Below are 11,578 nucleotides of genomic sequence, written 5' to 3'. Positions count from 1 at the left end.
TACAGATATCATGGGGCCCCATAGAAAAATGTATTAGGACCCCCCACAGTAAACCTCTTCCTGAAGCTTATACACAACACTATATTATTTCAAGTATTTATGACAGAGAACCGACATTAGTACACAGATATATTCCCTTTGTAATGAAACTGGATGCCTGCTGCCACCACTAGGGGGAGCTCAGAACATTGGAATTAAAACGGCATGCAATAAACCCAATAGAAACTGTAAACTTAATTTAACACTGAGTTACCAAAGTGCAGCAAATGCAGCAATTGACATCAAGGAGCAAAATAAGATCAGCATTGGACGTGTCCCCCCATGGAGCATATAGCAGTTGCATGGGCTTCCTTAGTGGTTACACGCTTGCTCCAATAGCTAGTGATAAATACCCAGGCTTTACGCATGACCATGTCATAACCATTTAAGTTAAAGGAAATCTACCATTTTAAACTGGTCATTCTGACCTAAACATACTGTTACACAGCGCTAGGTAAGCCGATGCTGGAGGTGGTCGTGATATGGCATGGAAATCAGTTTCGATGAAAAATCGATTTATCGATTGGCATATGACCCCATTCTGCGTTCCTGGGCTTTTGACACAGGGTGCTTGGCGCTTGGTCCTGATCATAACAATGAACGCGCCCTGTGTGCTTGAAACTTCTCCCCTCCTTGCTCCCTCGCTCGATCCCAATAGCCGGTGACGTCACCGAGCTCTCGGAAGCACTGGCGCACGCGCACTGTATCTTCATTTCGCATGGCCACTCATAATGAAGATACAGTGCGCATGTGCCAATGCTCCTGAGAGCTCTGTGACGTCACCAGCTCTCGGGAGCGAGGGGGGGGGGGGGTTTAAGCATGCAAGGCGCGTTAATTGTTATGAATGTGCACAAGCGCCAAGTACCCTGTGTCAGGGGACCAGGAGCGCCGAATGGGGTCATATGCCTATGGATAAATCGATGTTTCATCGAAACTGCGGATTTCCGTGCCATATCACGGCCACCTCCAGCATCGGCTTACCTAGCACTGGGTAACAGTATGTTTAGGTCAGAATGACCATTTTAAAATGGTAGATTTCCTTTAATTGAACTGAGCAGCAATGAAACCACCAGAAATATAATCTCTTGGTCTCCATGGTCTTTTCACTCATAAGAATGATGGTGTTGGTGGAAGTCATCCCCCTACTTATTGAACGCTGAAGATTGTGGCCCTTTGTATCCCCCACCAACCAGTGTTGGGGAGTAAGAGCTTTCCTTGTGGAGACTTTGCCAATTAAGACCACCTTACAGGCGTGTGGAGAGTCATGGCCATTGATGCTCAACTGGGGTATTCTGGAAAATATGCAATTACATTTTCTAGGATGGCATAAGTAAAACATTGCCTCTTTTGTATACCTTGTAAGTGTTTAACCCCTTAGGGACGTGGCCCTTTTTCGTTTTTGCATTTTAATTTTTCACTCCCCACCTTCAAAAATCTGTAACTTTTTTATTTCATACATTTACAAAAATTAAAACCTTCTGTACAAAAAAAATATTCTTCATTTTGCCATGTTCTGGCACTAATAACTTTTTCATACTTTGGTGTACGGAGCTGTGGGTTGTGTCATTTTTTGCGACTTTTGATGATGTTTTTAATGCTATCATTTTGAGAACTGTATGGGCTTTTGATCACTTTTTATAGATTTTTTTATATTTTTCAAAATGGCAAAAAAGTGGCATTTTCGACTTTGGGCGCCAATTTCCGTTACGGAGTTAAACACCGGAGAAATTTGCTATGATATTTTGATAGATTGGACATTTTGGGACGCGATGATACCTAAAGTGTTTATGATTTTTACTGTTTATTTATATTTATATCAGTTCTAGGGAAAGGAGGGTGATTTAAACTTTTACTTTTTTTTACTATTTTTTTATATTTTTTAAAAAAAATTTTTACCATTATTTGAGATCCTCCAGGGTAATTTAACCCTGCAGGGTCCGATTGCTAATATTATATACTGCAATACTACTGTATTGCAGTATATAGCTATTTTATAATGTTTTTTAATAGCCTGCCCTCTGCTGGCTATTATAAATCATTGCACATGGCAAGCCTACGAGTCTCAATGAGACTCTAGGCTGCCATAGCAACCAATCGCCGCCCTCCGATAACGTTCCAGGGGGCGGCGATCGGCCATCCAAGATGGCGGCACCCATATAACAGTAAGTTAGGTGCCATGGCAGTGACTGGCGGGTGTTGGCTGTTTTATACAGCCATCACCTGCTGTGTATGGAGAGTGCTCAGCTCGTGAGCTCTCTCCATACACCCCTTGCGGCGCGAGGACGATATAGTTCGTCCTCGGTCGGCAAGGTGTTAAAGAAGCCTAATGATATTAATTGGGATTGAAGCCAAACCACTATATCTATTCCAGAAGAAACTAATTCCAAACTGCAGACAGCACTGTTTTGATGTCTTTATATCTCGTCAGCATAGTGTAGGAAACTGGTTTAGCTTAGTGAGTGGCTTTTGACCAGGGTCAGGAACTAAGAATTCTCCTTACAGAGTCTTTGCCGTTGCAGGCCATTGCAGGCGTGTGGAGATTTACAACCATTGACGCTCCACTGAAGCACACAAGGCATCACCGGAAGCCCTGAGAACATTTGCTGTACCCTTACTTAAACTTTGCAGTGTTTGTTATATATTACTGTGACATCACAGTGTATGTACCTCTTTTGTGACATCATTGTGTGGAGTAACATCAGACCTGTAATACAACTCATTGTGACCACGATTACTGTGTTAGTCATCCCCCTGCTTAATTTTCTCTGCTTCTTAATATGCCCAATTTCATTGCGGTGTCTATGTCGGCATCACAGTTGATACTATATGAGGTGGCTGCACACAGAGAAGCTCCATTGTATTTGTACTTTAAAATTAGAAAATAAAAGTTATGTCAGTCTGGTCTTTTTTATAACATTTTATTTAAAAAATCTACATTTGTCCCAGGTTAAGTGTTTAGGATTTCTGTCTTTATGATCAATCATATCCTGAAAAACCCAGCACTAAAATCTGATTGACCCCAGAGTTTTGCAGGAATGCCTCATTATAATAATCATGAGGAGTAATTCCATTGACCTACAACCTCTGCCTTAGACGCTGTTTTATTTTCACCTAATTGCTGTTCGTTGCGTGGCGTATGGTCCTTATTAGACATCTGATGTCAGTCTACATCTCACAGACAGCAATCAGATGTCAGTCTTGGCAGAAGGGCTTGATGGTTTATGCAGAAGCTGTCTTCGCTCTGCTTGTGTATTATGGGCCAAACTTATCATACTAACCCTCAGGGTCCATATTGGAGTATGGGGCTGGTCAATGCTCAACTTGCAAGTTTCGCTCATCTCTAGTTTTAAACTACAGTATACAAAATTGTGATTCAGTGGGAGAATGTATTAGAATGGTGCATTGTGTCTTAAAGGGGTATTCTCATCTGGGTACTGACATTTCATTAAATTCACCTGCCATACATACACATTTCTTCAATTGGATGTTATTAAGAAAAATGTGTGAAGATAATTTCCCATAAATGTAGCCCTGTTGTCCCTTGGTTTGTGGATACGACCACTACTGTTGGAAAGATTGCTCAAAGAAACAAATAGCTTTTGCATATAAACTGTCCGGGAGTCACTGCATGTCTCACAGCCGTCCTGTGGTAATGAATGCAGGGCACCTCAATAGGGCACCCCAATATATGTGGACACTGCTTCAGGATTGGTCGTATCCAAAGACAGTTATCTTGGGACAACATCTCTACATTTAAGGGAAATTATCTTCACACAGGTAAATTATATTTAATAATATACAATTGAACAAATATTGAAGCCCTATAACTGGTGGCAATTTCTTCATCCTTTTCTGATTCTCATACAATAAGTAGTCATATGACCTATAGTGAGAACATGATGCTGTAATGTAGAATCGGAACCCTCATTCAGATCCCACCTGGATGGTCACAGTAAGGAATTATTAGTCTTTTGCTCATGAGATGTTGTTTACATTGAGTTTGGTCCAACCAGGCCCATTCACTGAGACATGTAAGTCCGATTTACATAACTTCATCCTCCTGTCTAAGAAATAATTGCATTACCTCACCGGGCCTCTCCCCAAGTATTTATAAACCCGACATGTTCTCAGGAAGAATTTACGAGTTACATACAGTTTGCGAATGAGTGGTGCTTCGCAGACAACATACTTGAAATAACTTCACAGCTTTTAAACATGCTTCTCATTCTTCCTCTATTGTGTGATAGGAAGACAGACGCTTTTCAGACGTGAGCTTTTCAAGCCTTCAATAAAACCCTGCACTGGAAAAAAAAAAGTGGAAAATATTTTATTACTACGGAGGATTAATTCTAATGACTTTTTCATTGTTTAAGAGAAGACACGTGTTTAAAGGGGGTTTCCAGTTGTTCTTAAATAAACCAAATTCTCTTCTTGCTGTCAGTGAATGGAGACATCATTAGTTACAGGGAACCAGGCATCAGGCAGGTTATTTTTACCTGACGACGGGTTCCAATAGCTTATGCTGACGACCTGACGTTATGCTGACGACGGGTTCCAATAGCTTATGCTGACGTTCATTTCAAAACTTCCTTTTGTCAGCAATATGAGTAAATGTACTGCTTTTTAGTTGATTATATTACATTACTTTGCTCTCTCCCAGCAGTATGTGGCCAGAAGCCTGGGATGAGTCCCACGGGGCAGTTCAAACGGCACAGGTCGTCTTTTCCTCAAATCCTCCTCCCCCCTTCTCACTTGTAGCCTTTACTTCTCCTGCCTCAGCCTCTTCCTTGCTCTCTGAGCACTGGATTTATTCATATTGTTGACATAGGATCTTCTATGCAATGTGACACTTTAGAGATCTTAGTGAATTTAGAAGATAATAAGATGCACTACAAAGTATATTATATTCACTTGTACTATTGATACAGGCACTGGTCAGGCAATTGGGTTTTACAGCCGTGTAAAATCGGGAAAATATGGAAGAATAAAATGTATTTTGTACAAATCATTTTTATGGGCCCTATTCACTCATTAACAGCTATTCTAAAAATATTACCTCTGTAGAGTTGCCTAACATTTAAATCTTGAAATGTTTGGAATTGGATAGATACATTGGGGCATATTTATCAGGGCCTCTGCGCCACGTCAGGATGAAGGATTGTAAACCAAGCACACTGACATACTGGTGTGTGCCACCTCTGGCAGGATCTGCTCTTCTTTTAGCTTCTTATGCCCTTGTTTTTAGGGTAAAAATCTTTACAATTATGCAAATGAGTCTGAGGGTCTCCAGGCTACAGTTATGAAGCCCGGAGCCCCTGGGGCTAATTTGCATAATATTTAAAGCCTATTTTTGTAAAAACAAGGGCCTAAGAAGCTAAAACAGGGGGAACACACCAGTATGTAAATGTGCTTGGTTTACAATCCTTCATCCCGGTGGTAGATTCCCTTTAATGCATGTGTTAACATTGCACAAAGTTAACTTATGTATTAACACAAGCATTAACGGTTGCGTTTTGTAAACACAAGTGTTAACAGCTATTTAATAATGAAAATCTCTCTTCAATGTTGCAATGCATTCTTAAACGCATGCGTTAGACGCAACGTGGAACTGCACCTGAAGAGGGTTAGAGCTCCAGCCATGCAAATACAGCAGCAGCCAATTGCTGTTCACACCTCCCCCTTGCATTGTGGGTGGAGGAGGGGTCCCATGGCAACGTATCCCATTGTATTAGCATACAGTAGCACACATCTGTGTCATACTTTGTAAGGATACGTCGGGAATCTGCCCAATGTGTCCTTGTTATGTATGGGAAAAAAAACTTGATGTGAACCAAGCCCACCAGTAGTTTACTACTTCTAGCTAAAATAATTGCAGTAATAGTGCTCTTTGGCTTCTGCAGGAAACTCATTACTCTAGTAGGGGCAATTGAGAAAAATATGCTATACTTACCCCTCTGGTGACCTCTACTCCCAGCAAGCCATCAGTGATAGCGTCATGTTTATTGTGCACGACACATCACCACTGACAGTCTACTAGAAGTTTATATTTTTCAAATTTCACCCAAAATGTTACCCATTTAATCCTTTCTTTTATGTAACTGCTAGGGCAGGTTCTTCACTGACTCATTCCCCCTTTGTCAAGTAAACCCCTCCATTACAGAATCCTCCGCTATACTGCCTTACTACTGTAGAGGATCTGCTCCTTCCCCGACAAGCAGGGCAAAAAGCTATTTCTAATGGCTACTCTGCTCTGAATAGAGAATCACTACGCAGAGGCCTGACTGAGGAGAGAATAACTTAGCACTCAATGGGGGAGAATTATCAGGTGTCTCAGAACTGTTCTCGTTGGCCATACTTTGTAATTAAATGGCATAACCCTTCACTGGACCTTTTTTAACCAAATATTGTTGGATTTCATGCTCTATATGACAGATATCACAAGATTGAGGATGGTATATGTTTATATGGGAAAAGGAAAACCATGTCTCCACTTCTACTTTACATGTGGATGTTAGGGGTTATTTTGGCTTAATCTTCACAATTTTGAGCCATTGCAGCTTCTCTCTGTAGTGCCAGACTATTTGCCTGAAGTTAAAGAGAACCTGTCATGCAAATTAACACACCCAAAATAAATACTTCATTAAAAATTATGATTAAAAAGCATTGCCCTTACTCATAAATGGCTCCTCCCCATGGCTGCAATGTTAAAAATTCTGTTTGTAAATTTACAAAACGTGAGTCCCATGAAGCCCTTCATATTCATGAGTTTCTTGCACTGTCCAGCCTCCTTGTTCCTGATTGGGAAGGTCTCGCTGCTGTTGTATAGAACATTGATAGAAATCTCTGTTACATCATTGCCCACTTCATGTCATGTGACCAGGGTGATGGCATCTAAATTGCTGTTATATTTGCACAGTTTACCCCATGTATGTATCCGATCACATGAAAGCACAGTATGCCTCCATGGAGGATGATATAATGCTTTGGATTAATCCCACAACATGTTATTAGACTTCTTGTAGGTCATGCTTCATGTTAAGGGGGCTGCCTTTCAAGGTAGTGAAAGGGGGCATTGTTCCATTTCTCAGCTTGGAAAATGTATTTGCATATTACTGTAGATGTTGCAAATGTAACTGTGTAAAGGACCTTAGATGACACCATCCTGGTCACATGACATGCTGAGAAGAGGCTTGGATTAGAGGGAGGAGTAGTTGAGAGGGGCCATCTGAGAAGGACACACATCCTCTGATGCCAGGTAGCATAAGATAAAGTTGATTTATGGGTATGCAAGAGAAAAAAAATAGTTAAAAGAAGGGTGTCAGTTTGTTAATAGGACTCTATGGGAACATATTCACTATTTGTATTTGTGAATAATGTGGTGGCAGGTAACAATAAAGAAAATCTACTATCAAAATTAAGAATGTTAAACCAGGGACACTAACTTATAGATCCAGGCATTGTGACTGTAGTAATCTTCTTATATTTATTATCCATGGGCTCTTTCTTCTAAAATAAACTTTTAAAATGATGTTAATGAGCCAGAAGAGCTCTGGGAGTGTTACCAGAACCCCTCCATTCTGTAGTTACACAGGCTGTTACACTTTACAGGAGCAGTTCCCCCTCCCGCTGTGTGTGTCAAGGGATAAGAGGAAGGAGGAGATGAGCCCCTGTGCAGTGAAACAGTCCGTGAAGATGCAGCAAGAAGGGGCTCTGCTAACACCTTCAGAGCCCTTCTTACTCATTAGCATAATTTTAAAAGTTGTGCAACATCCCCCACCGGAGCCTGGAGGCAGACGGGGCCCAGAATACCGAAGTGGCCTAGGGCGCACTGATGTCACGGTGATTGGTATGGGGACCAAGGGACTGTCCTACAGCCTGGCAGGTCTCCAGAAGGTGGTGTGTACAAGAAATAAGGAGGGAGAGGCTGATGTACTGGTTCTCCCTGAGCAACCCCTTAGTGCCCGTAGTATATGTCCCTGGGTAATGGATGGGGAGCCCGTGGTGGTAGACTGCCGTATCCAGGGATCAGACAGGGGCAATGTTGTGAAAATTAACTTACCGTTCTTTATTGAACAGGTCGCAGGCAATAGGCCTAAACAGTTAACAGCAGATTCTGGTACTGGAGTGGTCGTGAAGAGGGTCCTCAGTTATAGTGCACCAGCCTGGTATTAGATGCAGGCTGGGATGGAGCTGTGTCCAAACTGTGGAAGCGGCAGCTTTGAGTCTCCTGACTCTGGTCCTGGGATTAGGTTAAGTGTCAGCACTGTAGGTGTACTGTGCACTGCCTCTCTCTGTTCACTCTGTCCATGTGCTAAGAGCAGGCTCCTGAGAAGGAGCATGAGGTCCAAGAGGCCGTGCTCCTCCCTGCTCAGGGGTTTTATTCTCCTGGTCAGGTGGTAGCACCTCTCCAATCACACTCCAGTAAACAATGCAGCAACATCATTGGTCAATAACTTACACCCATTTAACTATTGTTTTTCCAGGCAGGGGCCAGAGGTGCATATTACCTGAGATCTCCCTGCATTATCCCTTGGGTGAGTTGCGCAGGCTCACCAGATAGATCCTGACAGGTAGAGGGCCCTATTCGCAACTACTCCCTTGCCGATAAGTTGGCAGGGGTGTTGCAGTTGATTTTACAAGGAAGGAGGTAATGGATAACGAATATAAGAAGATTACCGCCGTCACAGTGCCTGGGTCTGTGAGTGGAGGTGCCTTATGTATCAAGCTTGATTTTGATTTAAAATTTCTCTAAATTTAAGGCACATATTTTCTCAAGAAATCAACATTATGATGCCGGTCGGAAACATTAACACATTTTGGGAGCCAGATTAGCAGCTCCCATAATTGTAAAACCCATTCCAAAGAAGGTTATTTTATTTTTTTCAATATTCCAAATTGATGTTTGTGCATTTAAGTATAGAAAAAAGTTAAAAGTCGTGATCAGATTCATCATTTAACACTGCATCCATTGTCAATCTAAATGGGATGAAAAGGTTAAATAAATTTGGTTTAATATATGCATTTGAAGATATTTCCACATATAACCGTCATTTTACCTTAGACCAACATACTTTGTGGTTCAGCAATGTCTATGGAGACTCTAAGCAGCCAGTATGTACACAAGAACAAAACTATTTCAGGAGAGAGAAAAACTAGAAAAGTCCCATTAGTCACAACATGGACAAGTATTAAAAAAAAGGAAACTTCCAGGTTTCTGTAAGTTCATATGTGAACATCGCCATCTAGTGCTATAGCAGAATAGTACAATGCAGCTATACTTTTCCATACATATTCAAGAACTAGCTGTAACCCCAGGTGTTGCCCCGGGACAGTAAATAACTGCTCTAAGCTATAACAAAATAGAATGGGTTAACAAAAAATATTTTTTATCTATCTCTATATCTATCCTATTTTTATAAGAAGAGGTATGCCTGAAAACCCACAGACCAGCACCCAGCCTCATTGGTTACACAGTGTTGCCTTGGACTTTCACACTTCTATATCTATCTCTATCTATCTCTTTCTCTGCCTCTACCCATATTACCTCACACATTGCGAATAGTAACCAATCAGCAAGAGCTCATATTAATGAGCTGTGGCAAAATAGAAACTGAGCTGTGATTGGTTGCTAACTGTCAATTTTTTTTAAAGCCCCTGCACAGTTTTCTGTCTGACTTTGCACATTCTTCTAAGTGCAAACTGCTTGTACATAGATTTATAAAACGTCTGCGACGCATTCATGTCGAGGCTTCACTATGCCCGATGCCACACAAAATTCTGCACTGATAGGAGCGTTCCGGAACCTGCCCCACATTTATCATGCATTGTCTGACAGAATTGTGTCACATGCCCTATGTTAAAGGCACACCAAAATAAGTAGGTGTCGGACTAGTGCAAAGGCCGCAAGATTGATTGAGAACGTGCACCACAAATCATGAATCTGTCGCACACAGCACACTGCATCAATGTACCATTTTGCAGGCTTATACGTCGTATACATCCTCCATATACGGCAATGGGCGCACAGCGTCGTATGGGAGCGTGCCACCGTACCATGTCCTATCTTTCCCCGGAATATGGCGCCATGCACCATATATCGCTATGGAGAGGTGCAGGGGTACGCAGCGCTCACCACTTCCTCCTCTCCCAGGCGCCGACGTGTGCCCACCGTACCACGGTACGGCGAGCACATTGTCCTGTGAATGTAGCCTTACTCTGTTCAGTTTTCAAACATGGATAGGAAAGTAAGCGAGATTGGTCTGTAAACAAATTTAGGGCTATAAAATACGTCCATGCTTTTTCTGTGAATCCTGGAGTCCGATTTCACGGACTGAACAGATCAGGTCAGAAGTTATATATATAATGTGAGGAAACCTCCGGGTGACACCCGGCTGTTGTACTGCAGGGAAGTAGCAGTGCAGCATATATAAATATGATGCTTGGACTCCTGTCCCAGGCACAGTGCTAGGCCTAATTCACACGAACGTGAGGGGGATGTATGACCGCAAGCTTGCGGTTGTACATATGTCTCCTATAGAGGTCAATAGGCGCACAGAGCGATACGGTGCTGCACACATGTAGCACTGTACTGCTCCGTACATGGGGAAAAGATAGAATGCATCTTTCCCCATGTGCACAACCGTGCGGCGTGCATCTCTATGGAGAGGGGAGGGGTCGCCCCTCCTCTCCAGCACGTCAGACATATGCACGCCCAGCCGTAAGTTTGTTGGAATTCTCCCTTAGGCCTAAGAAATTCTGCCCTACAGTGTCTTTGATTCACAAGTGTTTTTTAGCCCTTAGGAGTAACATCTCGTAGCATAATTAAAGATGTGCAAAATTAATTGCAACTTTACAGGGAGGACATAGGTAGAGGTGACGTCCTGGAACAAACCACCCAGCGCCCAGAACAGTGGTACAGAGCCCAAGATTTGTGAGTGTGCTGCAGGATCTGGTACAGTTGGCAGGTAAAACTGATTTCAAAAAGTCTCCTAGTAATAAATTTAAAAAAAATTAATAAAAACACTTAGCAAATCACTAATAAAACAGAGCTTTTAACCCCTTGCCGACGTGCATCATCAAAAGTCTCAAAACATGATACCACCCACAGCTCCTTACACTGAGGTATGAAGAAGTTATTAGTGCCAGAAGTTGACAAAATTAAAAAAATAAATAAATGTTTGCACAGGCGGTTTTACTTTATGTAAATGTATGAAAACATTATAAAATCTATATATATATATTTGGTATCCCCGTTATTGTACCAACCCAAAGAATAAAGTAGACCTGTCATTTGGGTCGCTCAGTGAAAGCCGTAAAATCCAAGTCCACAAGAAAATGGAGCAAATGTGTTTTTTCACCATTTTCACTGCATATCTTTTTTTTCCCGCTTCCCAGTACATGGAATGGAATATTATATACCATCACTATGAAGTGCAATTAGTTACGCAGAAAATAAACCGTCACACAGCTCTTTACATGGAAAAATCAAAATTATAGATAAGAATTTAGAGATTTTTGAATGTGGGGAGCAAAAAATGGA

Source organism: Engystomops pustulosus, chromosome 6, assembly GCF_040894005.1.
Source record: "Engystomops pustulosus chromosome 6, aEngPut4.maternal, whole genome shotgun sequence".
In the NCBI taxonomy this organism is placed as follows: domain Eukaryota; kingdom Metazoa; phylum Chordata; class Amphibia; order Anura; family Leptodactylidae; genus Engystomops; species Engystomops pustulosus.
Note: the sequence above shows the minus strand (reverse complement) of the source record.